This window comes from Amblyomma maculatum, chromosome 8 (genome assembly GCF_055883805.1).
Source record: "Amblyomma maculatum isolate TAMU_Amacu chromosome 8, ASM5588380v1, whole genome shotgun sequence".
NCBI lineage: Eukaryota > Metazoa > Arthropoda > Arachnida > Ixodida > Ixodidae > Amblyomma > Amblyomma maculatum.
In genome coordinates, this window is record NC_139351.1 from 52615172 (window position 1) to 52638033 (window position 22862).

Here is a 22862-nt window from a genome sequence, read left to right on the forward strand (position 1 = left end):
AAGTAAACATTAAAAAAAAGAAAAATAACATAAACATACCATCCCCAACGCTTTCCTTGGCCTCGCCGACTGTTGGCTTCTTTCCTTCATATATATATATATATATATATATATATATATATATATATATATATATATATATATATATATATATATATATATATATATATATATATATATATATATATATATATATATATATATATGTGTATGTATGTATGTATGTATGTATGTATGTATGTATGTATGTATGTATGTTTGGTTTGGTTTGGTTTGGTTTGTGGGGTTTAACGTCCCAAAGCAACTCAGGCTATGAGAGACGCCGTAGTGGAGGACTCCGGAAATTTCGACCACCTGGGGTTCTTTAACGTGCACTGACATCGCACAGCACACGGGCGCCTTGCTTTTCGCCTCCATCGAAAAGCTGCCGCCGAGGCCGGGATTCGATCCCGCGTCTTTGGGAACAGTAGTCGAGCGCCGTAACCACTGCGCCACCCCGGCGGGGTTGTATGTATGTATGTATGTATATATATATATACATACATACATACATACATGTATGTATGTATGTATGTATGTATGTATGTATGTATGTATGTATATATATATATATATATATATATATATATATATATATACCTACATACATATATATATATATACAAGCAGACTAACACATTCTCGAAGAACATAACAAGGTTTTACTGCAGTTTCTATTGTGGCATGTTACAGATCCAGATCAGTATTTATAGGTGTTGGAAAAAGGTAGCTACAGTGCTCCTGAGGTAGACCCCTAAAGAAGAAACAGAAAAAAATATATAGCATCCGCCCGTAGTTCTTTTTATAAAAAAAAACAAATTTTCTATAAGACTGCGTTAAGCCGCAAGTTGAAGACTTCTAATAACACTCATCGTTTTCTTTTAGGAAGAACTCAGACCAGGACAAGGCACTTAATGAGAATGACTCATGTAGAATACCTCAGCAACCCACTATTGGTTAGTGACATTGTCGTTCTAATGGCACAGGGGATTTACCGCAGACAATAATGAATTGCATTGACAGACAAAATCATAAAGGTAGGCAAAGTATCTATACAGAAAATAAAGTTTTATCGCCTTGGAACGGAGCGACTCTTCACGACGCTTGGCGAGTGTAACTGGCAAGTAAATATAGCAACATAAGGATTGTAGCGGACACAGATCGAGGCCAAAGAAACTAAATAAACAAAAAAACTAGAGTAGGATGGGGGCCATTCTGCAAGTACGTTCATATTATTATGAAATGCAGCTCCTAAGCGTCCATCATGCGGAATGTACATACATAAATTTTCTCGGTACTCACCTATGGGGAACAATGTTGGTGACTCACGAAAAGGATTCAGCTTCAGAACAACGCAGATATGTACGGAACGGAGAGCGGCAGTAATAGAAGTTAGTCAGGAGATAGACGCGAGTTTATAATATGCAGTGAAATGAGGAAGAAAAATGAGGGGGGAAATGAGCATTGGCCGACATGTTATCCGAAGTCAGAAAGAAGGATGGACCCTATGGCTGACAGGTGGAATTTCATACGAAGGCAAGCATGCCAGTGCGGGGCAGAAAGTGATGTGACCGAATGAATTTCGGAAGTTTAAATGAAATAAGTGGGCGTAGCTCGTCCAGAGGCGAGTTAATTGAGGTAATTAGGAGGAGGTCTTTGCTTTGCAGTATGTTTACTAACACTGATGGTGATAATGACGAAGAGTAGTTGAGAGCAGGTTGAGCATTCTGACCCACCACATCTTTACAATTTATTATCATTGCGGTGGATTCTTGAAAACAATTTAACAAATGTTTAAATGGCATCCTCGAGGCACTGCAGATGAAGTTATGTGATGTTAGGAAGATAGTGAGAGACCGGAAAGCGTGGCGTGACATGGTCCATAGGGTCACGAAGAGTCGGTCACGACTGAACTGAGCACCACATATGCTCTCATCTTAGCTGCAACCACAAGCCCTTTTCTTCTCATTGGCTCACCACTGATCTAGTGATGTAATGCTATAATCAGGGACACTTTTTCTTCGCAATGAAGCCAAAGATACAGAGCCAAAACGCACCATCTTCCTACGCCGCTGAATATAGTCTCTAGTTACAAGAGTAGTTTCTGCAAAAACAAATTGGAATCATAGCGCTAGTTATATACGGTATATTTTTATAACAGAACTGATTTTCCGAAATGAAGCCCTCATGCCTAAAACACTTGTCTTAGTTGCACCAGGTTTTATTTTGTGATGTCTGTCGCGGGGTTTCGAGACGCCCCAACTTTGCAGACAAGATGACGACTGCCGCCTGCTCGGATTGTTCCGGGTCTGGTTCGTTCACTCCGCAACGACTTGAAGCGTTTTCACCAGACAAGATTCGAGTCAAGTTCAAGAGACGCTGGTTGTCGGAGCAAACGAAGGAAATAGTCTGCAAAGTCTATGCAGGCTGAAAGCAGCGCGGTAAAACTACATGGCGGAGCGACACGTTTAAAGGGCCCGCCTTCCTACCTTTGCGCCCATTGCCAAGAAAAGGTGTCCCCGAGTATAGGTATATAGCTAAACAGCCAATAAATATGGCATACAGGAGAGCACGCCCTGTCAATTGGAGATTCTTGCATGTAGCTGGTTTCACCCATGACCTTTCACGAATCAAAATACCAAATGAAAGTTTATAACTTCGAACAGGTCCCGAGAGGCGTCTTTGCATCACAGCCTTGTATTTGATGGCCGGGTGACGTGACGTGTGGACGATAATTAGAATTCTGAAAATCCGCATATACGTGTTATGCGCGTGGCTGTATCAGTAATATCTTCGATTTAGCTTGTTCTATTTCGTATGCTTAGTAAAGTTCACTCCGTTGCTATAAGAAAGTCGTCATATACTTTAATATATAATATACCGAGAATGCTGTACTTGTTTAGTCTGTCATCCAAGAATTGCGCCATGCCGCTTGATGCCTTTCGAAGTATTTGCCAATTGCCGCTGCGAAGAAGCTATGTTTCAAAATCTAAAAGAAATTTTGGATTTGAAACGTGCCACTTCGGTCGTCTGCTTTCTCATGTTTCAGATATTAGAGAGTTCAAGCAATTTTCACATGATTACTGTGTCAACTCGAAATTTGGATAGCGAGGATGATATCACCTCACGTGTGAATATCTACGTGTACAATTAAAAAATATTTTTCATATGAATGGCACGCAAAATATTGATTTTTGGCTTACCATAATTACATTATTTTTCCTCCCGTCTGAAAAGCATGAGCAAGGAAGCGCAAGACTAAATATTTGAGCGATACCTTATACACCTGGTTCAGTTAAATAGTCATAGGCAGACTACTAGTAGTAGCAGTAGAATGGTAGTAGCACTTGTGGTTGTGTTTATTTCTATACATCTTATTAACACATATATACAGCTACTTGAATGTGTTTCAGACAACTACTCAATACTCGTCTTAAACATCATATGTTGAAAGGCAGATGAATACTTCGACACATCTCATATTGTAACTTTACCCCAGTCACTTCATATTGAAACATGATTTTGCTTGCAAATTTATTACACAAGATAAAAATCAACAGCAGCTAGAGTTATATTATCTTTTTATTGTGGTATCATGAAGTTGACCGTGTTTAAATTGTGGATAAAAATTTGATGATAAATCTAAAAGATTTACAATACTATAATAGGAGACGAAAATGTAAAGAGCTTCCTGGACGTCGCGCAATCAGCTTACGCACTGTCGCGTCAAGCGAACGGCGCGGTTCCGGAGCGCCCACAGGCAGACCAGTTGACTGTTGAGGGGCAAAAGTACCCTTGACTTTATTTACTGGTTCCTTATTAGTGGCATACGGTAATAAGCTTCCGACGTGCGCCGCGTTATCACGGTTGCGCTTGACACTGTGCGCACAAGTCTAATGACACCGCAGTTCACTCCAGTCGTTCAGTCGTGTCCGACTGTTAGTGACCCTATGGACCATATCACGCCACGCTTTCCGGTCTCTCACTATCGTCCTAACATCACATAACTTCATCTGCAGCGACTCGAGGATGCCATCTAAATATCACGTTCGCTGCCTGCCCTTTCTCCGGTGCCCCTCAACCTTTCCCAACATCAAATCTTTCTCCAGAAACTCATCTCTTCTCATCAGATGACCAAAGTAGCTGAGCTTTAACTTTAGAATTTGACCCTCCAATGAGCAAGCAGGGTTTATAGTCGACAATATCGACTGATTTGGTCTTCTGGGCGTGCAAGGATCTCTCAGGATTCTCCGCCAGCACCACAATTAAAACGGGTGAATTCTTCGGCGGTCAGCCTTCTTCACAGTCCAACTCTCGCATCAATACATCACAGCTGGAAAGACAATAGCACGAGTTATACGGATCTTGGTTGGCAGACTAATGTCTCTGCTCTTTACTAGGCGGTCAAGACTAACCATTGCTCTTTTTCTCAGAAGCAGGCGTCTCCTGATTTCATGGCTGCGGTCTCCTTCCGAGGTAATCTTGGAGCCCAAGAAGACAAAAACTGTCACAGCTTGCACTTCTTGTCAATTGATGCTCCAGGACTTGATAGGGCAAGACGCAGTGATCTTTGTCTTTTTAATATTCAGTTTAACACCAAACTTCTCACTCTCTTCTTGTACGCGCATCAGAAGTCTCTTGAGTTCCACTTCACTTTCTGCCATTAAAGTGGTATCATTCGCATATCTAAGTTTGTTGATACGTTTCCCAGCAATCTTCACTCCAGCTGAAGACTCGTCCAGACCGGCCTTCCTCATGATGCACTCTGCAGATAGGTTAAAAAGCCAGGGCGACAGTATGCAGCCTTGTCTCACTCCTTTCTCAACCGGAAACCAATCAGTAAGACCTTGCCCAGTTCTGACTGTGGCCTCTTGCCCTTCATACAGGCTCCTGAGGAGACAGATGGGGTGATTTGGAACCCCCATTTCTTGGAGAGCTTGCCACAATCTGCTGTGATCTACGCAGTCAAACGCTATCGCATAATCAATAAAGCAGAAGTAGATGGGTTTCTGGAACTCACTTGCTTTTTCGATGATCCAGCGAAGGCTGGCAATCTGGTCTCTAGCTCCTCTGCCCTTACGAAACCCAGCTTGCACGTCCGGAAGCTTCCGATTCACATACTGCTGGGGCCTACCTTGGCGGATTTTCAACATCACCTTGCTAGCATGCGAAATAAGCGCGATCGTGCGGTAATTGGAACAATCTTTGGCACTGCTTTTCTTTGGAATAGAGATGTAAACTGACCTCCTCCAATCCTGTGGTCACTGCAGGGTTGTCCAAATTTGCTGACATATTGTATACAGAACGTTAACAGCTTCTTCATAGTTGAGGTTTTGAAGCAACTCAGCTGGAATGACACCACATCTCCTTTTTAAAAGCAATACCGAAAAAAACACATACACAGGAGGTGAAAAGCAAAATTGCAAAAAGAAACAACAAAACAACACTTGAACTAGAAGAGGCGGAAAGCAACAATTGAAAAATTGACAAGTGAACAATAACAAATTAAAATAACAGGTGGCAATTGAAACACAAACTATGCGAACCCTACCCCGAGAAGAGCGCTATAGTATAGCGCAGCTAGTAAGCCACGTTCGATAGATACACCGCAGGTTCGGTGGCCGGTTAAGTTAAGCCATAATGTAGCGGCTTCCTTACTTCATGGCCATAACGGGCAACTTAAGTACCGGACGTTTTACTATTGTTTGGTTCTGATCAAGCTGCAGCAGCATTAGAGGGCGTGAAAGCAAATGGGGACTGAATTTTCTGTCCCGGTAGTGTTCACCGACACTCTGCTGCCTTCTGGGGTCTCTATAGATTGCAGTAGTCCTGGAATATCTGGGATTTCAACAGAGGAGTCGTAGTTTTCTAGTTGTGACCTGTAAAGGATCAATGCACACCGGCTCTTTTCCAGCTCCAAGCCACGTCTGTCTTGACGACGTAGAAGTGCCGTCGAAAAGCCCGTCTCAAAACCGTAGCACTGACCGGACTGTCTTTGACCACATCCGATATCCAGCTTGAGATTGTTTAAGCTGTCTAGTCGCGTGATTACTGTCAAAGTTGCGCCACTGCTTTTCTCTAACCGTTTCTTCTCTGCTGACAAAGACCTTTAGGTTTCTCAACTTCGAAGGTCTCAGGCGGCTGGAATGCAGCGGTATACTGCTGAACGCAACCGTCTGTTCATCAGAAGCTCAGCAGGGCTTTTGCCCAAAGGACCTGGATTGTTCCTGCATTTCAACAGGGCCAAGTATGGTTCTGCCGACTTTTCTAGCAATCTTTTGATGTTTTGAACAGTGCGCTCTGCTGCCCCGTTAGATTGCGGACACCTGGGGCTTGACGTGACATTATCAGTCAGCAATGTTACCGATATGCCATTCCCGGAAAAAATCTTATCAGCTATATTATATCAGCAGTAGCATTCGACGACTGTAACGAACCAACCTCCGGAAAGCGCGAAGAGTAGTACACAACCACAATAGAATGTCTCTAGTTGAAATAAAACAGGTCTGCTCCTAGTTTCTGCCAGGGCAAAACGACTTCGACGGTATCATTGTTTTTGCCCTTTGTACTCTCAGTTTAGAGCACTCTAGCAGCTATTCAACTGACACCAACTCTGAGCTAATCCCCGGCCACCAGACAGATTCACGAGCTCGACAATGACACCTTACTATCATGTGATGGCCTTCATGTAACGCTGTCAGGAGTTGGGTTTGCATTTCCTGAGGGATGAAACGGTGATCGAACATTACCACTCCGTCACATTCGATAAGGTATGCTCGATGCGACAAAAAGGCCTCAACCAGCTCGTAACGTTTGCGAACCGCGGCGAACCATTGCGGCAGTAGAAAAAGAGTTGCTGGCATGCAGATTTTATCCCTTGCTGCGCCTTCCGCACCTTATGCAGATGGGCTGAAGACGTAACTTCGCTGGCAGAGCCTTGAGAAAAACTTGGAACCTCATCAGACGACAACTGGACCCACTTTGACTGGACCCACGCCGGACTTGCCTCTTTACAAGGTGACCGAGATAGGAGTCAGCAGTTACAATTTGTTTCCTTAGGACATTGACAATGGTGATGGAAAAGCTCATAAGCCTCATGTGAAATCTTTGGATCCTCGGCGGTAACTCGTCGACGCGAATTTACCAGAAGAGTAACGAGATGCCTGTGATTGGTTTTAAACTAAACATCAAGTTCTCTAAATACCCTTTCAAGCGTTCGGCCGCCCAGGTGAGAGCCAGTGCTTCTTTTTTCAATTTCCGCGTACCTCTGCTCCTTTGGAGTCAAGGTAAAGGAGATTAAAGCAACAGCCTATTTCTGTCCGGGTAAATGCACTTGAAGCAGCACTCCTCCGATGCCGAACGAAGATTCGTCAGCCTAGAATACTGTGAGAAGCTTTGGATCGAGCTTTGTAACACATGTTGCTGACGACACAAGCTGTTAAAAAGCAGCAAACGCTCTCTTCTGCGATTGTCTCCAATGCCACTGTTTGCCCTTCACGAGCAGTTCATGAAGCAGCGCCGATAGTTAAGCTATGTTTGGAACAAACTTTCCCAAATAATTTACCTAAAAACCTGCCCGCGTCCGGTAGTGCTGCCGGTGCATCCATTTCTTTGATTGCTTGTACTTTCTTAGTGTCAGGATTAATGCCAGCGGAATCAACAACGTAGCCCGAAACGTTACCTCGCGAACGCCTAACAACCATTTAACTCCATTGACTGTTACGCCAGCTGTAACAAGTTTCCTTAGAACGGCATGTATCCTTTCATCATTTTTAGTTTTTGATGTACCAAAACTTGATACGTCCTCCATGACCTTTACTATCCCCGACAGACCATCCAAGATTTCGCCCATGCGCTTCCGAAAATATTATTGGGCAAAAGTTTTCCCAAATGGTAACCGATGAAAACAGTACCACCCAAAGGGTGTGATCAAAGTGGTGAGCAACCGACACGCCCCTGCCTGTTTAATTTTATGGAAGCCCGAGTTTAACTTCGAAAAATAAGAGGCACCTGTGAGTACGCCAAACACATTAACTTTCGGCAGCACGAAACGCTCTCGGAACACACTTTTGTTTAGCTGAGTTAAATCTACGCAGATGCGCACTGCACCCGACAGCTTGAGCACTGGCATGATGCCCGCGCACCACCCGGTTAGCTCATCAACTTTTCTGATTACTCCTTACTTCATTTTGAGTAGTTCAGCTTTCACAGCTTGCCGTAACGGAATTGGAACACGACAAGGCGTGCTTATGGCGAAAGTAGAAGCACCCTCCTTCACCCGAATAGTGTACTCGTCGGAAAAAACTACAGAAAGTTTTCTGATGTTACGACAGAATTTCTATGCGGTTTTTGACGGGAAACCTGTTGTGACAACAGAATATTCTGTAGTAACATCAGAAATTTCTGTAGTTACAACAGAAAAGTGCTACAGAACTACAGACAAGAGAAATATACTACAGAAAAACTACAGAAGTACAGAAAAGTACAACAGAACAACAGAAAAATCTTATGGTTACGACAGAACTACAGGATATTTTGTCATATTTTTGACACAGTTCTGTAGCTTTTTCGACTGGGGACCCGAGAGAAGTTAAGGGTGCATGGTTTTTAAACACTTTATCCGATAGGACATCAACAAACCAAGGGCCTCAATCGCTGGTAGCCCCAAAAGAACAGTATGCACAGCGTCTACCATATAGAGCGTCTGTTGTCAGACCTGCTGCTTCCAAACGACTTCTGCCTCGAAAGATCCTTTCAAGTGAGATGTTGACCTCCTGCATCTGTTAATACTGCGCGTGACGGCTGTAACCGCGCCGGCACAGCGGAGAAATCGAGCGGAACGACCGAAACTTCCGCTCCGGAATAAACCTTAGCAAATATCGGCAATCCGTTTATCCTTAACTGAACAAACCTAGCCTTAGCCCCACTAAGCATTCCTACAAAGTAGTTTTCTAACGCCACAAAGTAGCGGAAGCGCCTACCTCTCGGTTAGGAGCGTAGTTTACGCAGACCATAGCGATGTGTCCTTTGGCTCTACGTTACACCGCACCGCCCGAGCGGGCCACTGAACCTAAGATGGTACAGCCGTCCACCAAACCGACAGCGCTACAAGTCCTCATGACTATTTTGCACCGGGCGTCGAGGAGGTTGCGCGGTAAGTCGAAGCACTCGTCGTAGCCGTTTTGCTACCGCCCACACTTCAGACGTCGCTTCAGTGGGGCGTAGTTCTTGCTGTCGTCGCTGAATAATCTCCTTCAGGCGAGCCTTTGCGAGCGCTGTTTCTAATGAGATACTGGAATCCATCTGGAGCGACTCTGACTGTGCGGTATCTGCAAGTTCGATGATGAACCTGTCCCGCTCCAGAAAAGACTGAAGGGTGCCGAACTTTCAGTGATCAGCCAGGACATGTAGAGCGATTGCCTGCGATAGAAACAGGCACATTCATACAAAACGTTCTTTGTTGTAACGAAGTGAGCAGAAAGCTTTTTGCCCACCGTCGTGTAGTTCTTAGATTAATCTTCCGAGAGACCAAACATTAGGAACATTTTCCTGCCTTGCCTTCCCATGGCGTGCAGCAGCATTTGTACTTGACTTCTGGCCTTTAATTCAGACCCAAAGAGTATCGGTAGTCGTCAAACTCCTGAACCCATTCTGGCCACTCCTGAAGTTTCCCGGCGGAATAATTTCCAACATGACGGCTAGACCACCTGGTCGTGACGGGGGGGTATCCATTGCACAATCCGCTGTCAGTCGAGAAACACGGGACCGCCCCTACGGACTGGACCCCGCTTCTGACACCATGTCGTGTGAAGCGAACGGCGCGGCTCCGGAGCGGCCACAGACAGACCTGTTAACCGTTGAGAGGCAAAAAATTCCCCGTCTTCATTTGCCGGTTCCTTATATAGTGGCATGCGTTGATAAGCCTCCTACGTGCGCCGCCTTATCACTGTTGTGCCTAACCGTGTTCGCACAAGTGCAAATAACAGCACACACACAGAGCCACGAAAGCACTGGAATTACTACGAACATAGCATAGTTTTTTATTGCGAGATGAATAATACGCCAGGTTTCGGCCCGTCGCGTCATCCCAGGAAGGGCCACATTTGACCTTGAACAGTCGCGAAGAGGAAGAAGAAAAAGAAGAACACCCGGTCACCGGCAGCTAATGCTTTCGTTCCATACCTGGTTCAGCAGTATTAAACCCTTCTCATTTATATGTGGGCTGGTAGCTTACGCGCTCGCGTCATACTCCTAAAGGATGAGCTTACGTGTCCCACAATTATGTAGCACCTTAGAGTGATAGGGAAATAATGTAGCAGTGAAAAGAATCTTCTGCCATTGATATCGCAATTCAACTAGGGTTAACCAGAACTAAATCACAACAAACTTTTGGTTACCAAGCCGGCTTTCTTAACTCAACCTATTGACAACTCTTCGGATGGCATATTATTAATGCCAATGCATTAACTGACTATGTTCGCATCGTAGTGACATCAAATTTTACCGCTGAATTGTGGCGTCGCAAAACAGTTGAGAAATAAATAACTGCATGATATAGAGGAGAAATGAATCTTTGAATGATAAGGTTGCAACTGATAGCGATGTGTCAAAGAAAAAGGTATCGATATATTGCTGGCAGTTACTATCTCTTAAGAAAAATATTGGGTATCCTGTTAGGGCCTATGCTTTTCTTAATGTCTAAGGTTGGCAATAGGTTCAAAACTCGAGTCTGAGTAATTGTTAGGTTTTCCAACATATCATCATGTTGGTCTATGAGCGGGAAGTTGCCGTCGTCAACTTGGAAGCAATAATTGGAAGCAATAATTTAGGGTAGTCGTAGATTCAATGTTTTCTTCTTCTGGAGCTTGGCTTATGTCGCTTGGCTTACGATTTATCTAATCCCAGAAGTTTCTGGCACAATGTTTTAGGAGGGTAGGAAGCATATTAATAGAGTAATTATTCTTGGCTACAGAAAGTTTTGCTTTTTTTTCCTCGATGGCAGTAGAAAGTATATTACTAGTCTAAAAATGCTTTACTTTTCCCCGTAAGCGCTTTACACTTCTCTTTGCACGAATTACGCGCGTTGTCCAGGCTCCTGTGATCATTTGTTTTTCTCTTGGTTGATACATAGCGACAGATGCAGTAAAATACGATGCTTTGGAACCTACGCAATAGTGTGCCTATGTCTGCAACTGAGACATTTGATAGGTCATGAAAAGAACTTAATAAGAGAAGGTGGTTTAGTATGCTTGTATTATCCGGTTATTGAAATCATGAAACGTAGTTTCTGAAAAAGATAGGCATTGCTGTCACATAAGCTGGCAGAGTACGGTGTTTGTTTGTCTAGTATGCAAAAAGGTTTTGGGACGCGTGTAGACTCTGAAACAACCGGGCTAAGGTTAAAATGGAGCAATGAAACCTAATGCACTTCCACGCATGCGCAAGGAAATATCATGGCCGGCCAGTTCATTTCAGGAAGATTTTGGTCTCCTAGTAATATCAATTGCAAACCTGTACAAGGCGCTACACGAAACTAAATAGTTTGTATAAGGCATTACCGTCTATTGCCAGTATTACAATAAATGCAGCATACAAAGAAAGTGAGTGACCCAAGAGTTATAGAAGCGAAAAGCTTCCCTAGGCTAGTAACTCCGAGTCTCGCGTGTGCTCCGTCGTATAGAAACACATATAAAGCCCCATTTTAACCAAGCCGTATGAACGTACCTTAGTACACTGCCTTGCTAAGTAACTTAGGAGATGAACTGCAAAGAATGATTGGTAACCAAGACAAGAAATGTAGAAATGTAGGCATGAAAATCAATATGCAGAAGACTAAGGTAAAGGTCAACAGCCTCGGCAAGGAACAGCAGTTTACGTTAGGTAGTGGATCACTGGAACTCGTAGGCGAATATGTCTACTTAGGACAGGTAGTAACCGCAGATCCGGACTATGAAAGAAAATAACAAGAAGGATAAGATGGGGTTCGAGCGCATGTGGCAAGCACTCGCCGATTAGGACTAGCTGCTTACCGGTATCGCTCAAGAGGAAAGTATACAACAGTTGCATCTTACCTGTACTCATCTATGGGGCTGAAACGTGGAGGCTAACCAAGAGGGTTCTACTTAAGTTGAGGACAATTCAGAGGGCTATGGAGCGAAAAATGGTTGGGGAAACATTAAGATATTGGAAGCATGCAGACTGGGTCAGAGAAATAACTCAAGTTACTGACATTCTAGTGGAAATCAAGAAGAAGAAATGGGCATAGGTAGGACATGTAGTGCAAAGAGAGGATAACAGATGGTCGTTTAGGGTAATAAACTGGATTCCAAGGGAAGGAAGGCGTAGCAAGGGAGTCAAAAATTCGTTAGATGAGCGGATGAGATTAAGAAGCTCGCAGGGGTTAAGTGGATGCAGCTAGCACACAACCGGGTTAATTGGAGAAATATGGGAGAGGCCTTCGCCGAGCAGTCGGTATAGTCAGGCTGATGATGATGATGATGATGATGATGATGATGATGATGATGATGATAAACATAGTTTAGTGGCCTATAGGGGTAACGTGAATGCAAGGGTCCTGGGTTTGAAATAATCGTCCCATGTGAACCGTCCCAGCTCCTGCCAAGGGACCACGGTCACGGACATGGACACGGCAGACAGCGACGAGCGGTTAGACCTGGCGTAGTATTAGTTTCGGAATAAGAGCCACAGCTGCGCATGCGCAAACCACATGACGTTACAGGAGAGGCGCAGGGTCGGAGCCGCCGAAACCGCCGCAGCGACTCCGCCGGTTGATTTTAGCCGGTGCCGCGCGCTTTCACCGCGCTGTGTTTATGTCTACACAGAGGTGTAACGGTGATGATGATGTGGAATCGGAATAAAGTTTAATCTTATGTGATTTACGGTTGTAATGAATGCTTCACCGTGATGATAAGCCATAGAATATCTATAGGGTGCAACCGTGAACAACAAGATAAGCCACAACTACGCCAAGGAGCCACAAGTTAAGCCATGGCATCACCGAAGCTTTTCGCTTCTGATATCCAGGCGTAACCAAGCTAAGCCACCACCAATTCTTTTTTTTTTACAAAACATTGCCTTGGCATCTTCAATGGTGGCATATTCACAAAATCAATACCCTTTCTATTATGATGGCCACTCCTTCTTCTCGTGTTAGTTTGTCCTTTCGAACACTTTTGTTTTATGGGCGTATTGGGACAGAATTTCTGACTGTATAGTTGCCTTGGCATCTTCAATGGTGGCATATTCACAAAATCAATACCCTTTCTATTATGATGGCCACTCCTTCTTCTCGTGTTAGTTTGTCCTTTCGAAAACTTTTGTTTTATGGGCGTATTGGGACAGAATTTGTGACTGTATAGGACAGGTATTTAAAAACGAAATTTGCTCCTCTAATCTCCTGCTTTGCTCAAGAAAAGGCAAAACAGGCGGCTCAGTTCATTTTTCCAACTTGAACATTGGGGACGCTATAAGACCTACTCAACTTAAAGCTTGTTTTCGTCGGTGTTTGCAAAGACCGACGAAGACTTAGCCATTTTTGTGTATGTAAACAGGACCCAATTTGACTGTTTCAGTGTAATGATACACTGAATTTTCTATTTCATTTTATCAGCTCCAGTAATAATTACATCTTTTTCGGTCAAACTTTCAGCCGCAATGTAACAGCGTCAAAATCAGCTTTAAACAATTTTTGATCCCTTTCGACCATTTTTACTAACATATCCTTGAACTGCGCTCCGCTTTCAAATATTAGGGCTTGGACTAATTAATATATTTTTTGTTTCTGAATTGAGAAAAAAGCTTTCTTTGAATTAAAACATTAAATATAATTATGTTACCTTTTTATGACATAACTAACAGTGAATCCAAGAAGCCTGTAGATAGTTCTGAAGGACACACTGAGAATATTGTTTCGACGCTCCAAAATATATCAGCGACACAGTTGACGGCATATTCAGGTTTTCTTGCACCGTTAGATTGTCTAAACAGGTTCATCGAACTTGCCTAAAGCGGGGATTTATATACAAGCATTGTTGCCTTGCAGTGTGTGGAACAGCTTGCTACTCTTGGTAATGGGTAGATATAACACAATGGATATTAAATTGGAAGTGCAATGGTCTGACATAATCTTGGAGGCTAAACAATGAACGGTTGCGCCCCAAATATAACAACAATTACGTGACTGTTACTTCCAATATGTTTTTTCCGACCAAATCTCCTACGATGAATTTTCCGCAGAACATGTCGTTTAAGGAGGCGAATAATAGAGGTCAGTCGAGGGCCGTACTGCTTTCCATGTAGTAAATGTGAATGTCTAAGTTATTCTTCTGCGGAACACCTCTGTAGATAACCGACAGGCAAATCTCGTCTGATGCTACGTAATCAGCAGCAGCTCAGGACTATGAAACTACGATTGCAATCTTTGTGTCGAAATATATCAAGCTGCTGCCATTATAGGGTAGTGTGGTCGAAACAAATGCGGCTCCGTATACCCTACAACAGAATATAAAGAGAGCGGGATGACAGTTGCTAAGTCACACCTTGCTTGTATCAAAGGGATGTACTAATTTTATTTTAAATAAAGCTACAAAACTCAGTGTTTGTCAGGAGTCCCTAACACGCTGTTTCTTTGTACAATGCTGACTTGTAGAAACGGAGATCGTTTAGCATATATTGCTGGTCTGTACCAGGATCGACATCTTATCCATTATAATATGTCCCTCATTATATGTATAACTCTCATGTCACTTTGACTAAAGCGTATATTCTACTCTTAATAATGAAGTACATTCACACTAGGTCAGTAATTCTACTACAAACCTGCTCGCCGTCATTATTGTATGAGCATATACGCAAAGTAAATTTGAAGATATGCAGAACTGTTTGCGTTGGCAATTTACTGCATCCTTTTCCTGTAAGTTATACGTATTTCACAATGAAAAAAATGTGTGACTGTAATCTAATGGGGTTCATTTGTAGAATACGTACACTGAGCTAATTTTTGTTAGTGTGTATACCTTCCCATATCAAGAAAAAATGTCCGAAGGAACCTGCAAAATACCGATATGTAAAGCTACAGCTGGAATTGTTGAGAAATGTGGCCACATGACCAGGTATTGTTTCCAAAATATAAGCTTTTCTGCAAGATGGTTAAGAAAACATGAGATGGTATGATTTCTTGTGAATTAGTGTTGGTGTAATAAGAGGTACCAAGAAAAAAAGACACTTTTCAGAGCGAAGCAGTCTGACTTTATTTTGTTTCCGAAACACTCTGCTTCTGTGACTGTTGCTGTATCAACGCTGAGCAATTTTCAATTGCATCAGCCGATGTCCACTGTAAGAAATAACGGAATGTTAACCCCGCATATCATATCAGTGGTACACAAATTTAAACATAAGCTATATCAATCACGTCTGCAGATTTTTTGAAGTATTGACGTTGTCTGCTTACAATGCCAATGCTAGTTGCTTCGTATTTGCCGCTGTTTTGCACGGCTTTCGTCGGCAAAATAATTTTTTAGAAGTGTACCATTTGGAGATGAATGGAAGAGGATTAAGGTGCGGAAGGCAATACCTACATGCGATACCATTTATAATCTAAACCTGTGCGTATGACCCATACAGATGAACGCTTACTTTGACATCACAAAACTTCATTTAGGAAGTAGCCAAGCGTACTTTTCCTTTTTCTATTCATGCTAACATTTCAGACTGATTACGTTTTCCAAGGTCGGGTAAAACTCCAGCCGTGCAGTTGAACATCATTGGGGCAATTATGTTTTGACGTACAATAAATATATCTTACCAGTGCAGCTACCACCTCTTTTTCGTGATGTGCTCCCTAAAGAAATGAGCAGAGAAGAAAATATGAAAAAAATAGTTATTTCAACCACAGCACAACGTCAAAATGGGGCCATGGCTACGGTTTTATGTCTGGGAAGCTAGCATCCTTTAGAGGGATTACATTTTGATAATTCAAGGAAAGATTGTTTTGAGTGCGGCTAGCTCATGTCCAACAAAGCCTGCAGCGATCAAAAATAAACTTGCCGGCAGGGTTTTGATATAATCTCTGTCTTGCGTTCATTCTCTGAAGTTTATTCAAAGTGTTCATTCACACTGCGCATTCAAAGTTTAAAATAGGGAACGCAAACGTCATAGGAACATCTATCAAAGAGGCTGTCTTCTTATTACCATCATGAAGCACCAGTGAGTGAGCAATGAAAATACTTTACGAATGTTTCATACCGAACACCAGAACACTAACAAACTAAACAACTGGGCGGCTGAGATAGCAACAAACGTGCTCTCTGGTCGTCGAACTGAGAACGCCCGTTGCAAGCGCCAACGCTCGATGTAAAGGTGGCGGAGAAACATTGAAATAAAGCCTCAGGCCTTGACATTGCAGAACCGCGTGCGAGTAGTCAGAATCTTCTAGATACATAACGACGCATATTGCGTGACAACGAAAAACAATGCAGCAACTGCCGACAACGAGAATTAACAAACAAAGAATACAGAATCGATCCATGCGCTAGAATCACAGTGATAAGATCGCATGTCGGAGGCTGTCGAAAAACAAAGATATGAATCATTCGAGGCAATATCAGTGTTTCAGATGGCGTTTCAACTTCCGCGGCACATGCGACAGGTCCGCACGTGCAGCAAAAATATACCGTCTTAAAATACAAATATCTGTCGACTGCTAACGTTAGATTGTATATCGCTACATGTAGCTTCAGACGCACTAGAAAGACGAAATTTATTTTCCGAAAGTTTAAAAAAGACGATTCTTACATTTTCTCCGCAAATGTATTTTTGCAGGCTTTCGGCATTTCCACCATGATTCTGCATTACATCATTAACCTGAAAAGCATTAATAGCGCATTTATCTCCACCGAGTTTGACAGAGATTAGAACCATCAACATATGCATCTTCACATCTGTTTTAATTGCTACGCTGCATATTTTGACCTACCCGAGCGGGTCCCATCAGAGGAGAGGAAGGGATGCCATCTGAAAAGCTGTAGCAAAAAAAAGGGCATCGCTCTCGCTCGTGTGTGAAGCGCCCAACTACTTGACGGAATGACTCCCCCATATTCCTGGTAGCGCGGATTGTTGGGAGCACCAACTCATTCGTCCTCAGAGAGATATAGTGGGCGGTGTGAGCGATATGGAGAGTGAACGGCCGCCTACAAACATACATGTACAAAGCTACATGTGGCAGTCATTCAGAGATTGTCAACGGCCGGATCTTTGAACGCCGTCAGTGCTAAGATGTGCATCAACGCATGAGAGTAGTAGCGCAGCTAAAAGTTGTGAATTTGAAATAATTATTTTCAAAGGGAGAAGCTCATACTAAATGAACACTGTTAGAAGTGAGACTTGTAGTCATGTCAGTCTTTTCGCAGAGTGAGAAACATGTTCTAGCCAAATTAAACCTTAAAGCTTTAAATTGTTGCTAAGATGAGAAGTATATTGCTGAGCCAGCGAGTCTTTCTCATAATTAGCTTGTAAAGGACCGCAGTGTCCAGCAGGAGAGGCATGGATAAGTAGGCCATATGTTTTTTCTCTTGCTGCGTTGCGGAGCCTACAGCACTTTACAGCAGGCGTGGTGTTCGTTCAAAAATTTTCGATCAAAACTTTCAATGTGATGATACAGACAACTGTAAATATTGGTGACGCTACTGCAAAGCTTGAGAGCTTCAAACATCGTGACAGATGAAAACGCTAACGACAACGCACTTGCAGCATATACGATAGCAGTTCTTGACATTTTGTTCACTAATCCCAAAAGCCTCAAATTATGCTCTTTTCTAAAGCTGACACGTATAATTATCCTCGCTATTGGAATCATGCACCGTGCTGGAATTGTACGCAAGGCTTCTTCGTTAATTTCTATTCCCGGCCTTATTACATAGGTACAATACAGTGGTTTTTTGTGGGTAGATGGTTTTTCGGTATTCTAGCAGCAGAACGGATTATAAATCAGGTTAAAAAATACATTTCTGAATTTAAAGAATACCGGAATTAATATTGACTGCTATTTCTCATTTTTATACATTTTTCAGCGGTGTTGAATAATCCAATATCCCTGCCGAAACAGCTGAATCTTGAAACTAGGTGTTGTCACCGCGTAAATTTATACCGTTGAATTACAGCTTCATTAGAATACTGTTCACTTCATTATGGATCCATGATCTGAGTCAATACTGCATCTGCATCCATTCCTTTGTCATCAATTGAGGCTAATAGCATTATATTGGTGGTCGATACACTTAGCTTCTTAGTGCCGTGGCCGGCCATTTTCCTGAGCTTTCTCTCTAACTACTTTGAATACTCTGGCGTTTCATTAGTGTCTAGTTTGGAAAAATTACACAGCCTCGCCTAGCATTGTCTGAAACTACTTTCATGCAATGCCTTGGACGAAGGCTTTACTTTGTAGCTTACAAGGAATGCCTGCACGCCTTGTGTGTGTTCAAAGAAGCCAGTTTAAATTGGCTGCTAGACTTCTTATATTGTCCGACATTGCAAAGTTTTTTTTTCACACACAGCTTATGAGACAAGGTGCACAGAAAGTTAGAGAATTAGTCTTTTATGCACCCTAATTACTTGAAAATATTAGGTGTTCTTAAATATTACACAAATGAATATAATTTGCTCGGTAATATCTAGAACCGGCCATATATGTAGCCTGCTTTTAGACAGATCTCTCACGCAGCCTATTCTGTCTCAAGATGGTGCTGGTTAACAAATCCGACACGATTACCCTTTAAGTCATGATGCTGGTTGTCTTGGGTTGCCTGCAAGATTCTAGTGGGGAGAAGACGTATCCCGGGGCTAAAGCAACAGTATAACTGCCATGAGAGAACATGAGATGTTTGATAAGCTACAAAGCAAAAATTAATTTCAAGCTTGAAATCTCTACTACCCATTTTCGCACGGTCCTATAATTATGTGAATGACAGGCCCATTGATAATATTTTTCATGTCTGTACTGTGCCAGAATTCGCAATGGGGTGGAAGAAATAGCCAGCCAACACATCTTCGCTTTCTAGGTATCGGTAAACGTTTGTCAGATGTGCTTGCTTTTGTTTCTCTTATACAAGGCTTATATCTACCGCATCAATCCTTAAGGCTATTTGAACGTTTTTAAACAACAAACAAAAGATGAAATTTCTAAATTTGACATGGGATTACGGCACTCTGTTCACACCGTTATGGGGCATTAGAGTGTTATTATTTGTTTATTTCAGCGTTGCGGTTTGCTGCTGTTAAGCTTAGGAGAGTTACGTTTCATAAAATGTGGGTTTAAAACCTACCTAATGTTTTCCCACAGTCCACGATTTACAGATCGTCAGTTCTTTTTAAGTTATTGATTAGCACAGAGAGGTATCACGATCAGATGCGCCCTCTCCGTTCCTCATCGGTATCACCTCTGAGCGACTGGTTCGCTTCGAGAGCGTTTTTGTTTCTCTCTGACATATTCCACCGCACAAACATCTAGTGCGAACTTCAACTCCACCTTTCAATCATTCAATCCATCAATAAAATAATTAGGTTTTTTTTTCGCATGCAAGTTACAGCACACAAAAGTGACAGGAGAAAAAGCTGCTTTGTTGCAGCTTTTCTGAGCTTCAGTCCCCCAGTATCACTGACGATCAATGCAATATTAAACGTTTAACACAATTTTGTACTAGTAAAATGAAAAAATTAACTTACAAAATACATAAGACAAAATTGTACATCATCAGAGACTCCAAAAACTAGGACACACATGGTATATTATACTACAATACATTGTGTACGGGGTAGTAAACGACACTATATTACCAGTTCAGCAATACCGTTTGGCGACAGCTGTTCGATATCAAGCTGTAGCGCATCGTACTAATTTAGTACCGTTAGTAACATATGTTGAGTCATCATTTCATCATATAAAGTTTGTGAAGACACAACCAGCCAAGTTGATGAATTGCTCAAACAATTGTTACTGAAAGGTTTTGATGGTTGGTCGAAATCTAAATGTCGGTCTAAGGTACCTTTATGGCCCGTTTTTAGGTGAAGAGTAAGTTGTTTGTGCATATATATATCGCACCTTAATGATTTTGTAAGTACGAGCAATTGGTGCTGTGTGTTCCAAGGAGAGTTCGGTCTTAAGCTCCAACTTTAGATGCACGTTCGCGTATATGAAATGTGAGATGAACTTACATACCCTTAATATCCGCCACTGTTGCCGCGCACATACAAAGCGTGCTGTCATAACCTGGGAGTGTGTGTGGGAAGAAACCTGCCATGCTTAACGCTCATGATTTAACCAAGCTTTTTGAATGCCCTGCGTTTCCGAAGAGCTGGATGTCATGCTTGGTAAATAAATACACGGAAGACAATGTATATGCACCTCATTGCCTGAAATCCATGTTACCGGCTACCTCCAATCAAACAGACTGAAAAGGACCAAATCTTTTTTTCTTAGAAATAATTGAGATCGCAATGCAACAATCAGACTAGTCGGCTTCATTAGTCCGTAATCATATTAAGTATACGTGTTTCGAGCATCAGCTGAACGAACCGCTTCTGGCGCTCCAATGTCTCGCTTGACCGCACCGCCTCCCACTAATCCTCAAAGAGCTCAGACGGATTCATGTTTGCAGTTTAGATGCAGAGCTGCAAAAAAGTGAGACGTGCGGGGCAGGAAGCGTAGAAGTGCTATAAGGAGCTTTAGTAAGAGGATAAGACTTCTTTTAGATAGATAATTACATATTCGACCATCCATATATATTTTATATGTGCCCTTCTTCCTGGAGTGACGTAGATGGCCCCTATATAGACAAAGTTGGGATATAGTAAGGGATAAAACTTTTGACCCATCCTGCTGAGGACGTCATGAGATAGGTAACTTGCCGCTTCATTTCACGCGTTCGCTATGAAGGTAACTTGCCGCTTCATTTCACGCGTTCGCTGTGATTCAAATGACGTACTACGATCCTTCACACTTGTGTCATAGTGTGTATATTTTCCTTTATATTTATTTTTACCTATCCTCTCTTTCTGTCGCTCACCTCTGAATTCCTCTACCGCTTCCTCACTATTCCTTTATTTTAACAGCCCCAGTTCAGGTGTTTCAGAATATTAGACAGCAAGTACCAGGCCCAACAAAGGTCTTTTCCCTCCTTTTGAATATCAAATTAGAAAAATATTAATCATTGTAATCACCATTATCAGCCGGACTATACCCATTCCAGAGTGCATGCCTCCCCCATTTTCCCCATAATTAACCGGATCCTATGCTGCTAGCTGCATCCACTTGACCTCTGTGAATTTCTTAGTCTCATCCATCCACCTAATTTTCTACCGCCCCTGCTGCCCTTACATTCCCTTGGAATCTAATTGGTTACTCTAAGAGACCATCGGTTCTCCTCTCTTCAAACTGCATGTCCTCCCCATGCCCATTTCTTAATTTCGACTTGAATATCAGTAACGAGTTATTTCTCTGACCCACTCGCTCACGCTTCCTATCTCTTAACTTTACACCTACAAATTTCCGTTCCATGACCCTCTCCGTGGTCGTGAACCGTTTTCGTCAACCTCCATGTTTATGCCATATTCGTCAGTACTGGTAGAATTCAACCGTTATACACCTTCGCTTGAGTACTACCGCTAAGCTGGCAGAAATGTTTGAGTGTCTTCCAAATGCGCTGCTTTACAATCTTATTATCCCCGTTATTTTCTTTTCGATGTGCAAATCTGCGGTCACTACATGCCCAAAGTAGACATATTCACCTACTACTTCCAACATTCCGCTACAGAGTTTAAACTGACGTTCCCTTCCCAGGCTGCTCAAAATTATCGTAATCTTCTAGACAGGAGAAACAGAAAGGCCTACATGTCTGCTTCTGGTGTTTAGAACATATATCATTAATTGCAGTCAGTCCCCTGAGTTACTTAACAAGGCAATGTCATCAGCGATTCCCAGATTACTGTTATTTTTCATCAATTCTGATGCCTATCTGCACCAATTCCATTCGAAATCCTTGTAAGCTGTACATAGCACTGGGAAGTTAATATCTCTTCGCCTAACACCTTCCTTAAGTCGAATTGTACCACTTTCCTCATTCAGAACTATGGTTACTGTGCCGCCAGTGTAGATATCCTCCTGTACTTTCATATATGGCTCACCTACATCATGATCTCGCAATGCCTTCATGACCGCTGATGTTTCGACCGAGTAAAATGCTTTCTCTTAGGCAATGAATGCTATGTATAGAGGCTGGATATATTCCAAGCGCTTTTCTATCAACTGGTTTATAACGTGCATATGATCGATGGTAGAGCGCTCTTTTCGAAATCCTGATTGATCATTTGGTTTACCAAATCCTAAGGTGTTGTGGATCCTATTAACGATTACCTTGGTAATAAATTTTACGTAACTGATAGCAAGCTTAATGATCTGTAATTTTTCAAGTCTTTAACGTCCCCTTTCGAATGAATTACGATAATGTTAGCGTTCTACAATGACTCCGGTACTTTCGATGTCATCGCGCATTGCGCATACAGGGTGCACGTGTTTCTAGCATTATCCGTCTTTCAACACGTCAGTAGTTATCTGATCCTGTCCAGCTGCGTTCCTCCTTTTCATAGCTTCTAAGGCTTTCTTAATTTTGTCCTTCGTTGTTGGCGGAAAGTCTGATTGCTCTTCATTACAGCTAATTTCATACTTGCCCTCATTACTATGACTACAGTAGACGTCTTTATACAGTTCATCGGATGCCACAATTATCTTACCCATGTTAGTAATAACACTTACC

The 22862-nt window shown here is 42.4% G+C and overlaps 1 long non-coding RNA gene across 3 annotated transcripts; it reads right to left on the reverse strand.

Moving 5' to 3' along the window:
• Nucleotides 1-15299: 15299 nt before the first annotated feature.
• LOC146181170 (uncharacterized) lies at nucleotides 15300-22358 on the reverse strand. Of its 3 annotated transcripts, none has more exons than XR_014700422.1 (4): nucleotides 22234-22358; nucleotides 16852-16920; nucleotides 15863-15898; nucleotides 15300-15391 (listed from the first exon to the last, which is right to left on the reverse strand). It is a non-coding gene; the product is annotated as an uncharacterized LOC146181170 (long non-coding RNA). The 3 variants fall into 3 exon arrangements; XR_014700420.1 differs by having other exon boundaries at nucleotides 22238-22356; XR_014700421.1 differs by lacking the exon at nucleotides 22234-22358 and adding an exon at nucleotides 17033-17135.
• Between the last annotated feature and the right edge of the window lie 504 nt (nucleotides 22359-22862).